This window comes from Heterocephalus glaber, unplaced genomic scaffold, assembly GCF_053883595.1.
Source record: "Heterocephalus glaber isolate CG9 unplaced genomic scaffold, H.glaber_assembly_v1.0 deba00001730, whole genome shotgun sequence".
In the NCBI taxonomy this organism is placed as follows: Eukaryota; Metazoa; Chordata; class Mammalia; order Rodentia; family Bathyergidae; genus Heterocephalus; species Heterocephalus glaber.
Genome location: NW_028258441.1, coordinates 1,398,872 through 1,419,826, shown reverse-complemented (window position 1 = coordinate 1,419,826; position 20,955 = coordinate 1,398,872). Strand labels below are relative to the sequence as shown.

General features: G+C 39.0%; 1 pseudogene; it reads left to right on the top strand.

The window, feature by feature from the left end:
- The first annotated feature begins 4,826 nt into the window (after positions 1–4,826).
- Positions 4,827–20,664, top strand: LOC147821559 (uncharacterized protein C16orf90 homolog pseudogene; annotated as a pseudogene).
- Positions 20,665–20,955: the final 291 nt, after the last annotated feature.

Below are 20,955 nucleotides of genomic sequence, written 5' to 3'. Positions count from 1 at the left end.
TTTCTGTTCCAGGATTCCATCCAGGATGCATCACATTTGGTCTTATTGTGTCCTTAGGCTCCTCTGAGCCTTCTCAGATTCTCAGACTTTACATTCTTTCGATGACCTTGACAGTTTTGAAGAGTACTGGCCAAGTATTTTGTTGAATATCCCTCAATTTAAGTTTGTCTGACATTTTTCTCATAATTCAACTGGGGTTATGGCTTTTGGGGAAGAATACCACTGAAGTGAATTGTTCATTATATCATATCAAGATTACATGTTAGCAACATCACCTGGCTGAGGTAGTGCTTGCCAAGGTGTTCCACTAAAAGTTATTTTTTACTCCCATTCTATACTCAACTTTTTGGAAGTTATGTTGGTCAGCTTTCTGTCTCTGTAACAAATACTGGAGGTAATTGTACCAGTTAGAGTTCACTAGCGGAACTAATATATAAATGTTCCATGATATAAAAGGATTTACAAGGTAGGCTTACAGGGACCATCTGCATACTGGAGAGCCAAAGGATCCAGTCAAACATCAGAGGCCTGGAACTCACTGCAGAGTCCTGTTCAAGTTCACATCAGGAAGCTTAAGAGTCTGCGTTGGAAGGCTGAAGATTGCACTGGAAACCTCTAGACTGATGTCCAAAGTGTTGGTGAAGACTGGAGCTCCTTCAAAGAAGCAGAAGCAAGACTTCTTTCCCTTTTTATTATGTCAAGGCTACAAGCCTACTGGCTGGTGTCACCCACACCCAGGGTGGGTCTGCTCTCTTCAGTAAGTCAGTCATCCAGATACATCAGAACTGTGCTAAACCAATCCACTAACCAATCCACTATTTCTTAATTCAAGTTGACACCACAATTATCACAATACACCCCTTGTCAACTTGATGACCAGAAAAACTTCCTTAAACCATACACAAGTCTCCAGATACAATAGCAAGTTCATAATTAATGCATAACATGGTACAACTATCCTGTGTACAAATGGAAGTACACTAATTCCCTCCCCAGAATAGAAGGCAAAATGTTTCTTTTGGTGATGTTTAGTCCTAATGTTTCTTGAATTAAACATTATAACATAGGTTTAGTAATACTTAAGGACCAATATTAAGTCTATCACAATTATACTACAAGGGAAAAAAACATGTTTATATGTACATATGCATAAACATTAACAAAGTAGAGAACACTTACAATTATAATCTTCATTTCTTAACTGGTTGTGTGGTCATAGCTGGTATTAATAACTGCCTTCTACTACCCATTTTGTATTCCCTTGGTCTTCAGTAAGCACTTCAGCAGGTCTTGGTTCTTTTCCTGGCAAGGCGACCCATATCTTCATTCTTAAAGGTTTTGAGCTATTTCTCATTCTGCCTGGATTGGGTTGTAGTTTCTCATTGACCTTAATACTGTAATGGCATGTTAATATTAGGAGGCACCGTGAAGGATCTGCATGGGGAAGTCTTAGCTTCCAGTTCAATGAAATTATTGCCCTTTCTGTTATGGTATAAGCTTTCTCCCCAGTGCAACTGAGATTTCTAGGCCAGGAGAACATAAAGTTCCAGGAACTGGGTGCAGAAATTTTGCTAGTGTGTCACTGGGTGTAATGGTGAGTGGTACCATTCCCACTTCTACCCATTGCTTCCTGGACCTGTGAATCCTAGCTATGGGAAACATAGTACCATATAGTGGATGCTGATTAAAAGCATACAGCCTTTTAAGAACCTTGCCCCAGCCTTGCAAGCTATTGCCACCTACCCGGTGCTGTAATTGCATCTCCAAAAGGCCATCCCACCTATCAATCCAGCTGCTTCTAGTGAGGAACATGACAAGACCAGTGAATTCTATGAGCGGGAGGCCATTGCCTCACTTTGGCAGTGAAATGCATTCCTTAGTCAGGGGCAATGCTGTTTGCAATACCATGACAGTGGAAAAGGCATTCTGTAAGTCCATGGATGGTAGTTTTGCCAGAAGCATTACATGTAGAGAAAGCAAATTCATACCCAGAAATAAGTCTCTGCCAGTAAAGACAAAGCATTGCCCTTTCCATGATGGAAGCAGTCTAATATAATCAACCTGCCACCAGGTTGCGGGCTGATCACCCCAGGGAATGGTGACATATCAGGGGTTCAGTGTTGGTCTCTGCTGCCGGCGTATTGGGTATTCAGCAGTAGCTCTTGCCAGATAAGCCTTGGTGAGGGGAAGTTCATGTTGCTGAGCCCATGCATAATTTCCATCCCTGCCACCACGGCCACTTTGTCCATGAGCCCATTGGGCAAATGACAGTGGTGGGTGGAGAAAAAGCTTGACTGCTATCCACGAAATGAGCCATCCTGTCCACTTTATAGTTCTGTTCTGCTAAGGTCAATTTTCGGTGAGTATTTACATTGGACACAAATATGTTTACATCCTTCACCAATATGGAGAGGTATATCCACATACCTCTTACCCAAATATCTTCGTCACCAATTTTCCAGTCATGTTCCAAGTGCCTGACCGTCCAGCCAAACCATTGGCTACAGCCAATGAATCAGAATATAGTCATATCTGGCCATTTTTTCTTCCAAGAAAAATGTACGACCAGGAGCACTGCTTCAACTTCTGCCCACTGTGAAGATTTCTCTTCACCACTGTCCTTCAGGGATGTCCTGGAAAGGGACTGTAGTGCTGCAGCTGTCCACTTTTCAGGTAGTGCCTTCATAACATGGAGAGCCATCTGTAAACCAAGACCTAGTCTTTTCTTTCTCTGTCCACTGATCACATGGTACATGCCATGAGGCCATAGGCTCATGCTGGAAGACAGGAGGCTATACAGCAGTAATAAGAACCTGGGCATTTGGGCAACTTCATCATGTAACTTACTTGTGCGCTCTGGACCTGCTCAGGCTCCATCACATTTATACCACTTCCATTTAATGATGAACTGTTGCTGTTTATGTCCAACTTTATGACTTGGTGAATCAGATAATACCCAGCTCATGACACATGGTAACCTGCTGTCCCATGGTCAAGTGTTCAGTTTCCACTAAGGCCCAGTAGCAGGCCAGGAGCTGCTTTTCAAAGGGAGAATAGTTGTCTGCAGATAATGGCAGCCTTGCTCCAAAATCCTAAAAGCTTCTGCTATGCTTCACCTATGGGGGCCTATCAGAGGCTCCAAAAAGCATCGCTATCTGCCCTGACACCTTAAGTTCAGTGGACCCTTGGCTTACAAACTCAATTTATTCATGAGGGCTGGTTGTAACTCAAGTTGGTTGTAAGGCAAGACTATATTTCCCATAAGAAGTAAGCATAATGCATTCCAAACCTCACTAAGCTTCCTTTAACTAACCTTTTCATAATAAAAAGGGGTTGTATAATGTGCGTAATTTATCAGAAACACCTATAATTTTCGTGTATTCACCAAAAAGTTATAAAATGTGCCTGCTTTACCAGAAACAACTATTTCATACTGTACTCACCATTCAAGTTGACATCTTTGGCTTGCAGGGAGGGAGGCTGAAATGGAAGGTGATTATTGTTTGGAAGGAGAGTCCCCTTCCATAAGGACATCAGAAATCTGGCTCTCTGGTGTCCTTTCCTTGGGAGAGTCTGTTGCCCACTAGGACCTGCTTCTGGTTCCACAGGTCTCAACATTTTCAGAACTGAAAACTGGTCTAAGGTTGCCTGTTTTTGTCTTAACACTGTTCTGTAGTATGAGATGACATTGTCATTAAGCTAGTGAATGCAACAATTGGCTTTTTCTCTGGATGGGTCTCTACAAATGTTTGTAGCGTGGTCCATTTTTTCAGAATTTCCTTTATTTCAGAAGAACTTTGCTGCACTGATTGTTGATACTTCAGCTCAATTGTTGAGCTTATTTCAGAAAGCTCCTCAGCTGCCATTTTCTGTTGCTTAGCCATAAGTTGCTGAAGTTCCTCTGTAGACAATTCCTCTGAGTGTTCCTCCACCAGTTCCTCAACATCTGCATGCAAGCCTATGGAACCTGCTGTAGTGACAATGTCATCAACTGCAGGGTCCTCTACACAGGGCTCTCTACACAGCCTTCAAAGTCTCTCTCCTGTATAATTTTAGGCCACACTTTATTCCAGGCAGATCTCAGTGTCCTTAGACATTGGACATTCCACATAGGAGAGACCAGCATTCAGGTCGTAACTCAAGACTTTGGTCATAAGTTAAAACCAAAATTCCAGTTGTAACTCAAGTTGTTCATATGTGAGGCCAGTTGTAACTCAAGGGTACACTGTACCAGTGAATCTGCTGAATCATATGGCCCCAGTGGCAGAGCAGGACAGCATCCTGAACCTGTTGCAGAGCCTTCTCTTGTTCTGGGCTGCACTCGAAACTAACAACTTTTCAAATTACTCAGGAAATGGACTAGAGCGATGATGGTGAACCTTTTAGATTTTTCAAAGATACAAACAGCTCACTGTGCCACACATGCCATAGGTTTGCCATCACTAGGCTAGAGTAACATACCTAAGTCAGAAATGTGTTGCCTCCAACATCCACGTAGGCCCACTAGGTGTTATGCCTCCTTTTTGGCTGTAGAGGGGGTCAGTTGTAACAATTTATCCTTCACCTTAAAAGGGATATCTCTGCACGACTCCTAAAAATTTAACTGAGGTGGATGGACTTTGAATTTTAGTTGGATTTATTTCTCATCCTCTGACATGCAGATACTTTACTAACAAGTCCAGAGTTATTACTACCTCCTTCTCACTTGATCCAGTCACCACAATATCATCAATGTAATGATTCAATGTGATACCTTATGGAACAGAAAGACAATCAAGTTCTCTGCAAACTAAGTCGTGACACAGGGCTGGGAAGTTAATATAACCATGAGGTAGGACAGTAAAGGTGTATTGACCTTGCTAGCTGAAAGCAAATTATTTCTGGGGAGCCTTATGGTTAGGTATGGAGAAGAAGGCATTTGCCAAATAGCTGCATACCAGTACCAGGAAATGTGTTAATCTGCTCAAGCAAGGAAACCACATTTAGTACAGCAGCTGAAATAGGAGTCACCACTTGAATAAGTTTACAGCAGTCCACCATCATTTTCTAAGACCCATCTGTCTTCTGCATAGGCCAAATAGAATTAAATGGGGATGTGATGGGAGCCACCACCCCTGCATCTTTCAAGTCCTTGGTAGTAGCACTAATCTCAACAATCCCCCCAGGGATGTGGTACTGTTTTTGATGTACTATTTTCCCAGATAGAGGCAACTTTAAATGGCTTCCATTTGGCCTCTTCAACCATAATAGCCCTCACACTACAGGTCAAGTAACCAATGTGAGGATTCTACCAAGTGTATCTATTCCACTTATGCATTCTGGAAATGGAAAATAACTACAGGATGGACTCAGGAACATGCTGGACCCACTGTGAGTCAGAGCTTTGCTAAAACTCCATTGGTCACCTGACCTCAATAGGCCCCCTACTCTTACTAGAGGACCACAATGATATTTTGGGTCTGCTGGAATCAGCATTAGTTCAGAACCAGTGTCTGGTATTCCCTGAAATATTGATCATTTCCCTTTCCTCAATGTACCCTAGTAAATGGCCTTAGGTCCTTTTTTTTTAGTAAGAATGGGAGAAAGATTGGCCATATAAATTTGTAGTGGTGCACTGGGGTTCTTAGGGGATCTAGCCACCCCTTCATTCAAGGGATTCTGAGTCTGTAAATTGGTTCAAATCTAGAAATTGGTTGAGGGGCCATGACTCTTACTATGATTTGAGGCAGATTTCTGTTCATTTGCTCTTAAATTTTTCCAATTATATAAATCTAATAGAAATTTAGTAGACTTTTTATTTTCCTTTTGGGAACACCATGACTAATCTTCCAGTGCCATAAATCTACACATCAGACCTTTCTGATCATTACTTTGCTTCTGCTGTCCATTACAGTAAGTACTTGCACCTTGTCTTCAGCAGTTGAATGCTGCCACTTGACCCCTGACACTCCAGAATCTAAATAAGCCCATTGCCCTTAAGTTTCCCAATTAAGTGACTTCAGATCCCACTGTAAGGTCTGCCATACAGGGAAGAGCAATGACAGAGCTCTGCAGGGATGCAGGCTCTCACCTCATGAATCTGTTTCTTCAGGTATTAGTGAAGGGTACATTTTTTGGGTCATTCCAGTGTGGAGGATTAGATTTAACATGACAAATCCACTCCTGCATTCCCATTTCCCTGAGCCTTTGAATCCCTTCATCAACAGTAAACCAAGGTGTCTTAGGCATCTCTAAATCATTCAGTGGGCCATCTTTGATCCATACTTCTGCCAACAAGCCAAATAAACTAGTAACACCTTTTGTCAACTTGAGCTGCAACATTAAATTTAGAATCTCTGCTTAACGGGCCCATTTTGACAAACTCAACCTGATCCAGGTGTATGTTTTTGCCACCATTATCTCACACCATTAAAATTCATTCCCCACACATGTTCCTCAGACCTCTGCTTATAGAGAAAACTCAAGAAGTTTCTAGGGAGCATAGTAGACCTCTTTGTGGGTCATACTGTATGCTTCACCTTTAGGAGCCCTCTGAGATTTGAACCTGGTTATAGGCCTAGAGGCCAAATTGGGTGGTGAGGTTAGGTCCTAAGGAGTGTCAGCATCATCAGGCTTGGTTACTGCATCAGGAAACATAGTATTCATTTTCTCAGCTGTAGGAGGAGTAGCCAACACAGGGATGTCTCCACCACTGAGGGTGGAGAAATCTCTTCCTCTGGGGGAATAATCTCATTAGGATTTAGGAGCTCATCATTCACAGCCTCACTAGGGTCCTCCCAAACATTTTCATCTCAATTTACAGGATCACATGCTTTTCTGATCAGCGCCCTCACTTTCATTTCAGATACCCTGTGAGGCTGAGCATTAAACTTATGCTGTATTTGAGTCCATTGAATTATGAGGGCTTGTGTTTGGTTTTCTGCAATCTCAGCCTGCAGCTAAAGGAGAGAAGATTCTCCTTCAGGACACACTTAGAAACTTAGGTTCTTTATGTATGCCTGGAGATAGAAATTTGAATCTTTGAGCTTCTTATTTTCCATTATTAATTTCTCTTAACACTTAGATAACTAGACTTTTTTATGAATGCCTGGTGCTTATAAATTTCTTTTACCATTTTGTCCAGAGATACCAAGAGCAGCCAGCCAGTATCAGTATACTTCCCACTTTGCCAAAAATATTCAAAAGTATTGTATATGGAGTCACTAAATTTTTTGCACCTCACAAGTGAAGATAATCAAATAGATCTACATTGCTTATTACTTTAAAAAGTTCACACTACAGAATATCAGTACTCTGTACATTATCAGAATGAAAGGCTATGGCAACTTGGGGTCTCATCAAGTTAGAGATCCAGCTCCAGGAACCACTAAAGCCATTAAATACAGCCTTACAATTCTGTTTCTCAAGAGCCACTCCTGGTGGCAAAATCCTATCAATCAAAGTATAAAATAAATGCTCATACATCCATTCTGACACAGATTAATGATCAAATTGATCATATATATATATATATATATATATATATATGATATAGATTTTAAGGTAGGCTTAGAAGGGCTATCTGTGTAGTAGAGGGCCAGAGGATCCAGTCAAAAGTCAAAGGCCTGAAGCTCACTACAGAGTCCTGTACAAGTCCTTATCAGAAAGCCAAGGGGTCTTCACTGGAAGCCTGAAAAGTCTCCACTGGAAGCTTGGAGACCGAGTCCAAAGACTGTAGCTCTTCCAAAGAAGCAAAAGTTAGACTTCCTTTTCCTTTCTCTTTTTATTCCATCAAGGCTACAAGCCTATTGGTGCCACCCACACCCAGGGTGGGTCTTCCTTCTTTAGTAAGTCAAGTCATTCAGAAACATCCAGAACAGTGCTAAATCAGTCTACTAGGCATTTCTTATTCAAGTTGACACCACAACTATCACACTAATGAACTTAGAAAAGACTTATTTTGGCTCACTGTTTTGGAGGTTCTAGTCTGTGACTGTTAATCCCATTAGGTCAACTTGATTGGATCAAGAAACTCCTAGCAGATTGGTGGAGCACACTTCCAGTTGGATCTGTTTGGATCAGGGAGGTATGGCCTTGGGTACTATAGTCTCTTACCCCTTCCCTCTCTGGCACTGGTTTTCTGTTCTGCTGCCTGGTTCTCATGAACTAAGCAGCTTTTCTCCATCACATTCTTCCACCATGCTGATCCTACCTTGGAGCCAACTGACCATGAACTGAATCTCCTAAAACCATGAGTGAATTGAACCTCTTTTCCTTTAAGTTGTGGGTACCAGGTATTGTGTCTCAGAGATAAGAAAGCTGACACATACAGTGAATGATTTGTTGGTCCATTGCTTTGGGACTATAGTGAGGGAACACATTATGGCAGAATCACATGGCAAAACCACTCACCTTATGATGAGGGAGCATAAAGAAAAAAGAGGAAAGGGCTGGGATCCCAATATTCTCTTCAATGGCATACCCTCAGTGACCTAACTTCTTTCTATGAGGCCCCAACTCTTAAAAGTTCTACTACCTCCCAAGAGCACCACAAGCTTTGGGGGACATTCCAGATCCAATCTGTGGCAGAAGTGAATCACTAAGCATAGCACAAGCTAAAGGACTGGAGAGAAATTAAGCCCCATCTCCTTGAGAGGCAACTGTCTATATAATTTATTTGAAATTGTTTTGTACAGGAGATAGGTCTCCCTTTTTATTAATTTGATCATTAATCTGTGTCAGCATGGATGTATGAGTATTTATTTTATACATTGAGTAATAATATAATACTGTGTTGTTGTTGTTGTTGTCATTCAGCATGTTCCAGCTTTGTCTGTTGTGAATTCTTTCAAATTGGTTTCTTTGTCCTTTTGACATGCCCTCATCCTCCTTTCTTTAGTCCTTTCTTCTTTTTTTTTTTAAAAAAAAACCACTTCTCTCCCATTTTTCAATATTCCAGGCTCATCTTGCATATTCCCTGCCCCACCTCTGGAGGCATCTATTTATCTAAGAAGCCATGGTTCCTTCTATTTAGAGAATGGTATTAGACCCTAAGAAATGGATGGTAGGTATGAATGTCGCTACTGAAGTGCTGTTTCTCTTAGGCTCACTCAGTATACAGGGCAAAGAAATAAGTGTGTATGTGTATTAATCTGTATGTACACATATCTACAAATATTTCTGGCCATTTATATTAAATATGAGTTCTTGCTGATGTCTCTGACTCTAATTCATTAACATATGGTTTATTCTACCACCCTTCCCTTGCTTATCTGTAACCTCATTCTCCAACTGTGAAAAACCTGGCTTCCGCCACTTACCATCCATTTACTTGTTTAATACTAGCATAACATACTCAGCACTTTCAAAATTGCTGACCTATATCCCCACCAAGAAATTACCCTTGCTGAGTGTACTGATACATGCCTGTAATTCCACCACTTAGGAGTTTGAGGCAGGAGGATTGTGAATTCAAAATCAACCTGGACTACATAGTATGTTCAAGGTCAGCCTGGAGGGGAGAGAGAGAAGAGAAGAGACAAAGTACAGATGAGACAGAGAGGTTGACAGGGAGAGAGAGAGAGTGACAAAGACAGAAAAAGAGAGACTGAATGCTCTTTTTCCCCAGGTTACTAGCAAATCATAATGATGTCATGATTAAGTATTATAATCTTGTTTTTATAGGTTATTTAAAAAGCTTTGTCAAGATAATTAAATAGAGACCCTTAGGTTTGGGGAGACTGCTAAATAGGACTCCCCTTGGCAAACAAAGGAGCAGCCCTGTGGAAATATTTTCCAGCCTTTGCTCACTAGGAGGACCTCAAGAGTTTCCATAGTCTTACAACAGACTGACCCCAATAGTTTTCATAGCCTTATAAGACACTTCAATAAATATTGCTTAAATATGTTATAATAATATGTTTACATTGGTTATTATGAAAGGGTTAAGTTCAAATACGTTATTGTGATATGTTTACATTTGTCATCTTCAAAAGATTAAATTTTCTGTGAGAAAAAACAAGGTTTTATTAAAAAGATCCTTTTGATAAAAAATAATTAAAGAGCATAAGGTTTCATATAACTGTGATACTTATTATTATTAATTTTCTGGTATACTAATGTATTCATGCTTTCTGACTGTACAGGTTTTCTAATATATTGTTGATGATAATAACCTCCTTTTGATTCAGGTATTTGCCTTTCTCTTACATTCCAGCTACTTATACTACCAGGTACATTTATAGGCCAATATATTTTCTTTAGATGGCATCCTATCAAAGGATAACAATTTGGACAAGAATTTTTTGGTGTTTTTGTGGAGGTAGGAGTGCATTTAACAATGGCTATTTTATACAAAGGTGGACATTTAAGTATGTTACAAAGATAATGTCATCATGATTTTCATGCTAAAATATTATGTGCAGCTCTTCATTTAAAGCTTTTTTCTGTTAACATTTTACAGGGATTCAACTACTAGAACAACCATGATTGATAAAAATAACAGTCCTCTAACTATATTTTATATTTCAAAGTGCTTGATATCCAGATAAAATTATAATAATTAAGTTCACTACTCCCATTACAATGCTAATGTTATTGATCTTCTCTTCTGGGTGTTCAACAACTAAAGTTTAGAGACCAAAACTAAAAAGATAACTAGGCTAAGAAGACAGCCAATATTTTGGCCCTGGGCCTCCAAGGTCAACAAACAACCCAAGACATGAGAAAACCTCTTCTACAAGATCCTACCACTTTAATAAGTCACCCAATCTCCTGAGCAGGGAGATTTTTGGACAGCAAAAAGATAAAAATCAACAGTGTGCCAAAGGAATGTCACCTAAAGAGAAAAATCTTCCATGCTTTCACAGAAAACAACATGGTCAAACAAGGCCATGACACATCCTGATGGCTGACAGTGACAAGGGCTGAAAAACTCTATACAGGGTTCAAAGTAATGCCTGTAGAGACTTAATTAACCTTGATAGACAACAAGAGGTTAATTTTAATTAATATAAGTCTCACCTTAACTTGGTCTTAAACACCCAATAGAAAAATGGGGAAAAAACAAGAACCAAGATATATCATGTACAGGTACAAATTCCCAATGATGAATGTGATCATAATGTATACCTAAAATGTACCGATAAACTTAATGAATAAAAAAAGAAAAATATAACCAAAAGATATATAAAGTCAAAATCATAATAATAAAGCTAGATATAAGAAAGAGCTCCAATTGCTGACCCCTTGTGGCAGTTTCCAACTACACTGGTAGCTCACCACTATTATGAGCCATAAAAAAAAATCTATAAGGTACTTCTTAGAAGTTGTCAAATTTATTTCAAAAAAGATTTTTGTAATATGCTTTCTATATCCTTTTAAATTCTGTAAAATCTGTGGTAATGTCTCCTAGATCTTAATATTGTAATTTTAAAAATGTATAACTGATATTGTGTAACAGGAAGAAAAGGTCTAAAAGAGCAGGGGAATTGTGAGGGGTAGGGGAAGGGAAAAAAGGGAAAGGAAAAAATATGAGAAGAGGAAAAAAAATGGAAACAAGGTCTTTGCAAATAGGGAAGGGAGGGCAAGGGAAGGGGAAAAAAATAAGAACCAAGATACTCATGTAAAGGTACAAGATCCCAATGATGAATGTAACTGTATTTTATACCGAAAATATACCAATAAACTTAATGGGAAAAAAAAACAAAGTTTAATAAAAAAAAACTATGGTAAAATTTATAAGAGCTCAACAAGAGTTTTTAAAATTTTTAGCCAAATTGTTTTTTTAAATTGTTAAATTTTTAATCTTTTTACAGCTAACATTAAAAAATTATGATAAAATATCAGACATTTATAAATAACCTCCATTAGTAATAGAGTCTAAGAGCCAACAGGTTACAGTCGCTATTTCAGTCCCTTAAATACAGTTTCTAAACATGGCTCTTTCCCCAATTTGCTTTTTTTATTTCAGTACTTATACTTTGATTATACATCCTCTAATTTCTTTAAAAAATTATTTATTCATGCTATAGGCTGCTAAACTCCAGGTGATCATATAGATAATATCAACAACAAATGTGCTGGACTTTTTTTTTTAACCAAAATCCACCAGATTGACTTTATAAAGAGAGTTTATAATTACTAAATTACAACGTGATTTTTAGTAAGGCCTATTAAATTAGCTCCCTGAAGAGAGCCCCTATTGTGATCTTCCCTCCATCAACCCTTCTCAGCTCAAAGCAGTTAAATAAAAACTACACCCATTCTCCCCTAACCATAGTCAAAAATAGCTCTTTGAGAGAAAAAATATTATAATCAGCTAAGTCAGTTAGACACATTATAGGTCCATATCACATATGCCCATTGGATAACCCACAGGGACAAGCCACTGTTAGGCGTACTCCCCTTTCCCTAAAGGCACAATTACATAAACAGAAAAGGGAAAGTACAGCTACCTCCACAAGCTGAATTAGATTTTATTTTCTTTTGTTACTTTTATTTTAAAATTTTTAAATCTACTTATGAAAGATAAATATAATCCATCAAATCTCCACTGATACAAAGATAGATCTATAGATGTGTTCCAGACACTAGTGTTGTCAAAGGATGTCCTAACTAAAAGGTAAATGGCTCAATACAATTAATTACATAGGGCCCAAGGCATGTTTATTTTTTGAACAGAAAATAAAAAGATGCTGTGGCCATCTCCTACACTGGGCAGGAGACTGGAGCCTACTGCAGAGGTTTCCGATAATGTTTCAGGGGTTCACAATAAATTTGTTTTTAATTTTTGTGATAGGGTCTTTTTTAGTTGTCCAGGTCAGCCTTGAACTTGCAATACTCCCACCCCAGCCTCCCAATTAGCTAGAATTACAGGTGTGTGCCACTATGCCCAGCTTATGTGTCTAGCTTTTGGAGAAAATAGCAGGCTGTTATTCACAGCACCTGTGCCATTTTTCATTTCCACCAGCAATTTAAATTTCAGCAATGAGAAAACTTGGAAGATACTAAAAAGTATAAATAATTATGTATAGTACCACAACTCAGAGATAACCAGTGATAATATTTTAGTGTATTTAAATTCATTTTAGGCATTTATATCTTAAGAGCCTATATAATTATGCAGTAAGACTGGAAAAGGAATCATGCTGCATATCAAGTGCCTTTTCCATATGTATTCATGGTGCATAAAGGTTTTATTGTGTGGATACAATGTAAACAAATCTATTGAACATTCAGGGCATGCCTGTTTTTTATTACTATGAATAACAACAGGAAATAGAGAGATGTATATCTTGTTAGAGTTTCTAATTACTTACAGAGGTAGATCCTTTCTAAAATGAAACATAAAGCTGAACTCTTTAGGATAGGCATTATCATGGATTGATGCTTTTACATAGAAACTGGGAGCTGGGTTTGTAGTCATGGATCTAGCACCTCATAACATCAGAAAAAGTCAGTCGTTCTCTGGAAGCCTAATAAAATAAGGTGTTTGGATGAAGATTCATTCTGACTCTAATGATCTCTGTGCCTGTCACTAGTATTTCTGAGGCAGTGTAACTGGGGAATTACTTACTTCCCCATTTATTTCTTCATATTCCTACTGATAGTATAAATTATGATCATCTCCAGTGGCACCAGAATGGCACAATCAGTGACTGAGTTCTATCCATGAAATTTGTAATTACAAGGGACCATACCCCCAGAGAAGTATATTAAGAATTTTTTTCCTGATATTTTTCCCTCAAAATCTGTTTATCAGGTGGATCAGTAAATATTGTCTCCTCTCGGTGATATTGAACATTTAAAATATTGCAGCACAAGGCAATCATCTGGCCCACAGGGGAAAACTGCTGGTTATTCACAATCAGCTAGTGACTGTAATGTAGAGGGAGCTGTGTGAACACTCTGGGTTAATATTATAACAACTATGTGAAGGTTTTTATTTTTCTTTTCATTGGCATAGTTATTGTTTCCTTGCTTCTTTGTGTGATGTGGTTGTTTTTTGTTTGTTTGCTTCTTGGCTTTTTACCTTTTCTTCTGGTTCTTGTTTCTTTATTGGTATTGTGCGGTTATTATATAATGCTTCATCTCTTCTATTTTTGACTCTCTTCCCTTGCTGTTCTTTTTTCTTCTCCCTTCCTCATTATCTTGCCTCCTTGCCTTCTCCCTACTCCTCTCCACCTATCTAATGCCATAAATATAACAGGAATCTATATAAGTGCATTAGAGAATAAAAATTAACCAACACTCCAAATTAAAAAGTACCATTCAAGGGATAGCAGAGTAATCCTTAACAAAATTGAGCTTAGAGGATCCAAACAAAACTACCTACAAATATATTAACAAGTTCCAACAGTCTCACAGCCCCTCTCAACTCCTAAACACACTCCCACCCATCTACATACCTCCCCCTGCTCATACAAATACTCTCTCAAACTCCCTCAACATTAGCCCTTTACCCCAGCTTTATAGTTCAAAGTCTGGCCTCCAGTCAATTCTTCACCTATTGACATTTATTTTACCTTCCTCTCTTCCTACTGACAGGCCCGGTCTCCTTTTCCCCTTACTTTTAGTCCTTCCCTCCACCCTCCACATTCCAGAGGAACTGCAAATAGCAGTATAATATAGTCTGTTAGGGGTATTGACAAACGAGTGAAACTATCAAAATAAGTTTTAATGTTTATGATTGATGTATGGTTGGACCTGTTGATGCTGTTTCACCAGTAGAAATTATAACACAGTGACAAGGTTCAACCCAATTAAATTAAATAGGTTGAAGTATTAAACAATAACTCTTGACAAGTAAAGTCAAGAATACATCACTGGAAAACAGAAGCTGACTAAAGAAATATTCATATCAACAACAAACTCTCTTCACTCTATTTGAGTTCAACTTTCAGCGCACACACACACAGGAATGTGAAAACACAAGGCAACAAAATGCCATGAAAAACTCCCAATTCTCCAAAAACAGATCTAAGGGCCACAGATGGACAAGAAAGCAAACGCTGGATAGCTGAACTGTGTGAAATGATTACAGCGGAAGCCAAAAAACTCAGCAAGTTCAAAGAGTGCATAACCCAAAATAGTGAAACTATCAAACAAACTGACCAATAGCATTATGGGAGAAACAAAATATTAGAAGAGCTGACCATAATGATTCAAAACACGAATGATAAATTTACAAAAAAAATAGATGCCATGAAAAGGTGCCAAACAGAAATTCCAGAGATAAATGATTCTATTGAATTTATAAACTGCAGAAATGACCAATGTGAAGACAGAGTTTCAGAAGCCAAGGACAAAATAGAAATACATGGTGATTTACTCAGAGAAGCCTTTAAAATGATGAGAGCAAGAAAAATTCATCCAACAGCTACTATATGATCTGGAGGTTAAATGAAGTCAGAAATTAGAGGACAGCACACATGGAATAAAAAAAAATCTATTTTCAGAAATTTCAGCAGAAAAAAATCAAAGTATGGGGAACAAATTCAACAAACAGATAATGGGGCTTACAGAACACCAAATAACTACAATGAAAAAAGAAGTTCCCCACAATACATCGTAGTCAAAAATCCCAGAAGACAAACACAAAGACAGAATCTTAAAACCTGTCAGAGAAAAAAAAATTACGTATAAAGTTAAATCGATTAGGATTACAGAAGACTATTCAACACAAACTTTAGAAGCCAGGAAAGCTTCCAGTGAAGTGTTTCAATCCCTAAAAGAAAACAATTTTCAACCCAGACTAATATATCATGGAGAACTATATCAAAATTAATAAAGAAGCAAACATGGCCTCTTCCACCAGGGGCGACAGTGAGGAGACCTAGACTGGGACCTCTGGAGCTGGAGGATCTGCCCCCACCACATGCAGCGAGCTGGGCAGGAGGACACCCCAGCCACCCCAACACACCACCCAACATCTACGGGGGGCGGGGGGGGGGGTGCTGGGAATCCAGCAGGAGCAGTGCCCCAGTGTCCAGGGAAGCAAACCCAAGAACTTCCAGCTGCGCCACCTCCAGAGCCTGGTTCTCTACCTGCCAGGCCACATGCAGCCTGGCGGCCAGGGTGAGAGCCACTTGCAGGGCCGGTTCCTGGTCAGAGACTGCCTGTCAGAACCTGAGGACTCAACCTGGCCCCTGGAGCTGCCACAGGGGACTCGGGGTCCAGGTAACAGCCCCTGCTCAGCCTTTCTGGAAGCCAAACTGCCCAGGGACAGCCTGGGAAATACAGCTTCCAGCTCCAGCATGGACCCAACAATGGTTGTCCCCTTCCAACCTGATTCTCATGAAGCCTTAGGGCTCCAACCCAAGAGGTCCTGGGGGACCCTGGAGGAGGTCATGTGTCCCTCGTGCAAAAGAACCCACTCTGGATTTATTTTTAACTCTTATTTTTGAGGAAGCATGGCATTAGAAAAAGAGACCAAGCTCAAATAAATAACCTGACAGTGTACCTCAAGATACTGGAAAAACAAGAACAGTCCAAACTCATACCTAATATAAGGAAGAAAATATCAAAAATCAGAATGGAAATTAATAAAATGAGACTAAAACTATGAAGAATCAATGATTTAAAAGCTGGTTCTTTGAAAAATTAAACAAAATAGAAAATCCCTTAGCCAAACTTACTAAAGAAAAGACCCACATCAATGCAATGAGAAATGAAAAAGATGAAATCACAATGGACACCATTGAAATCCATATCATTAGTAATTATTATGGAAAATTATACTCCAAAAAAATTGGAGAATCTGAAAGAAATGAATAGATTCCTAGACACTTATGAATGGCGAAAACAACCAAGACAAAAAAACTAAACAATCCAGTAACAGGCAATAAAATTGAAGCACTAGTAACAAAGCCTACCAACTAATAAAAGCCCAGGATCTGATGAATTCACTACTGAATTCTATAGTACCTTCAGGCAGAACATAATGCCAATACTCCTCAAGCTCTTTAATGAAATTGAAAGGGAAGGAGTACTTCCAAACTCATTCCTGGAAACCAGCATCATTCTAATTTCAAAACCAGACAAGGAGCCAGCAAAAAGAGAAAACTACACGCCACTCTCTAACAAACACAGATACTAAAATCCTCAACAAGATATTGGCAAATAGAATGCAACAAATCATCAAAAAGATCATGCATCATGATGAAGTAGGTTTTATTAGAAGGATGCAAGGATGGTTCAACATATGCAAATCAATAAATGTAATATAGGCTTGCTCCACTAGCTTTCCACCAGCCACCAGGACAGGGTGAGGAGGACCCCCACCCCCACCCCGGCAGGCCCACCAGCTGATGGCTTGGCCACAGGGGCGCCTCCAACAATACCACCACCCCCCGGCCTCTGGCCTTTTGGCTATGCAGCTACTTGGTTACACACTCCAGAGGCACAGGGGGACAAAAGCCATTGTCCTGAGCTCCAGAAGTGAACAACAGAGAGAGTGCCTGTCTCAGGCTCCCTGATGAAAACAAGCCCACTGGAAAAGTGAAGGGAATCTCTGCAATAAAAGCACACCAGACCACCATGACTGGTAAATTGGAGGGATTATTAGCTCCCATTGGAACCTGGACTTTCTTCAGGGGAAAAGCAGCTGAAACCTGCAGTAGAAACTTGCAGAGTACAACCCGGCAGGAGGACAGGGAGCTCAACTTGGGACTTGCAACCAGAAATCGGCCTGAATCTCACAGGTCTGGGACTAGCTTACTGAGACTCACTGACTAATAACTGCACACTGCTACCCATGTTGTCCATTGTGACAGCAGAGACACACCTTGAAGGAGGCCCTTTATTTTCTAAGGGTGATAGATTAATAACTACCACAAATTGTCATTCTTTAAGAGCTATTTGATGCTATGGTGTTGCTGATTGTATGACTTGGGCTAAGGTGTCGTGATTGATCTGAACAGTTTTCCTTCCTGGTATAATGAAAATGAGATAGCCTCAGAGTCATTAGAGACTCAAAACCTAAAGACCAGCTATATCTGGAAGACACCTCTGAGAAGCAATCATTCCATAAGCGTTTTAAATAGATCAACAAAGATACTTACAATAAACAACTTCATAATAACAACGCAGGAAATAAACAGGGACAGTACCAAAAAAAAATGAGAAGACATTTAAGCAAGTCACAAACCCAGACTTCCACCCCACAAAAGGCAATTTCTGGGGGAAATGAGGTGCAAAAGTCTGATAATCAACCATCTGGACACCCTGAACTGATAGCACAGGAAGTAACAAAACAGATGAATGAGGCTCTAGAAAAATTCAAAGCAGAAATAATCTCCCAGATAACTACAGAGATGGTGAGCAGAGTGAAAGACATGATTAGAGGCTCTAGAACAGAAACTGATAAAAAAATTAGATGAGCTCAGAAACATGCTGGAAGCCAGGAATGCCCAGCATAAGAAAGAAATGGAAACCATGATCGCCCAACATAAGAAAGAAATGGAATCCATGAAACAGATTCAAACAGATATTCAGGAGATTAAAAACTCCACTGAAAGCATGCAGAGCAGATTAAGAGAATCTGAAGACAATATCAGATATAGAAGACAGGGTTGGGGTGAAGGACCATGAAAACAGAGATTTCTTAAAAATAGTAAGGGACCATGAGAAATCAATTCAACAGCTGCTAGATGATACAAAGAAGAATAACATAAGACTCATAGGAGTCCACAAAAAAGCAGGAGAAAGTACAATTGATGTAAAAAAAACTGTTCACAGAAGTAATAGTAGAAAACTTCCCAGACAGAGGAGGAGAATTGGACATACAGATAAGCAAGACATATAGAACTCCACCCAGCCATGATAAAAAAAATCTACACCTAGACATATAATAGTCAAGATCCCAGAAACCCAACAGAAGAACAAAATCCTACAGGCAGTTAGAGAAAAGAAACAAATCACCTATAAAGGAAAGCCTATCAGAATCACAGCAGACTTCTCAACACAAACCCTCAAATCAAGGAGAGCCTGGAGTGAAGTATTTCAAGCCCTAAAAGAAAATAACTTCCAAACTAGACTGTTGTATCCTGCAAAATTATCTTTCAAAATTGATGGGAAAATTAGATACTTCCATGACAAAGAACACCTGAGAAATTTCAAGAACACTAAACCAGCACTCCAAACAATTCTAAGCAATATCCTAGAAAAAGGCAATGAAGGTCACAACTCCATGAGGCTCAACAGAGGGAAGCCACCAGACATGGTAAGAAATTAAAGGGAAAGGGGGGGAAAGAAATAAGAGCCAACAACAGTAAAACATCATGTCAAGGATTTGTCAATATCTCTCAGTTATAACTATAAATGTGAATGGCCTCAATTCACCAATCAAAAGAAGTAGACTGACAGAATGGATTAAGAAGCAAAAGCCAGCAATATGCTGTATAAAAGAAACACACCTAACTCAAAAAAAATTCATACACTGAAAGTAAAAGGATGGAAAACAGCTCTCCATGAGACAGGAACCCAGAAAAAAGCAGGGATAGCAATCTTATTTGCAGACAAAGTAGATTTCAAACCAAAACTAATTAAGAGAGACAAAGATGGTCATTACATCCTTGTGAAGGGAACAATCCAAGCGGAAGAGATGACAATCTTAAATATATATGCACGAAATATGAATGCCCCCTACTATACAAAACAAATATTAATGGACATGAAAAACCAAATAAGCACTAATACAGTTGTAGTGGAGGACCTCAATACCCCACTATCACAAATAGACAGATCATCTAGATAAAAAATTAACAATGAAATTCTAGAGCTGAATCAAGCTATTGAACAAATGCACTTAATAGATATTTACAGTGTTCCACCCCACAAAATCAGAATACACATTCTTTTCAGCTGCACATGGGTCATTCTCGAAAATAGACCACATGCAAGCTCACAGGACATGTCTAAGTCAATGTAAAAGAATTGAAATTACCCCCTGTATATTCTCAGACCACAGTGCAATAAAATTGGAGATCAATAACATGAGAAACTGCAAAACTCCGACAAACACATGAAAATTGAATAACACCCTCCTGAACAACCAATGGGTCACAGAGGAAATTAAAGAAGAAATTAAACAGTTTCTACAAGTAAATGATAATGCCAGTACAACATTTAGGAATCTATGGAACACAATGAAAGCAGTTCTATGCAGGAAATTCACAGCAGTGCATGCTCATATTAGGAAAACAGAGCGAACTCAGATAAATAATCTAATGCAGAACCTCAAACTCCTAGAAAAAGAAGAGAATAACAAACCCAAAGCTCACACAAGAGAGGAAATTATAAAGATCAGAGCAGAAATCAATGCAAGGGAGACTAAGAGAATGATACAAAAAATTAATGAATCAAAGAGTTGGTTTTTTGAAAGAATAAATAAAATCGATAAACCTTTAGACAACCTTATCAAAAAAAAAGGAAAGAAAAGACTCAAATCCATGCAATTAAGAACAAAAAAGGGGAAGTCACAACAGAACCAGCAGAAATCCAGAGGATCATCAATACCTACTTTGAGAACCTGTACTCTAATAAAATGGAAAACACAGAAGAAATGGACAGATTCCTAGATATATATGAATTGCCAAAGTTAAATGAAGAAGATATAGAAATTATAAACGTCCCAATAACAATGAGTGAAATTGAAAATGTAATAAAAAATTTACCAACAAAGAAAAGCCCAGATCCTGATGGCTTCACTGCTGAATTCTACAAGACATTTAAAGAAGAACTAATGCCATTACTCTTTAAACTCATCAAGGAAATTGAAAGGGAAGCAAGGCTTCCGAACTCATTCCTGGAAGCAAGTGTGACTTTGATTCTGAAACCAGGGAAAGACCCAACCCAAAAAGAGAACTACAGGACAATCTCCCTAATGAACATAGATGCAAAAATCCTCAACAAGATACTGGCAAACAGAATACAGAGTGTCATCAAGAAGGTTACACACCCTGAAAAAGTTGGATT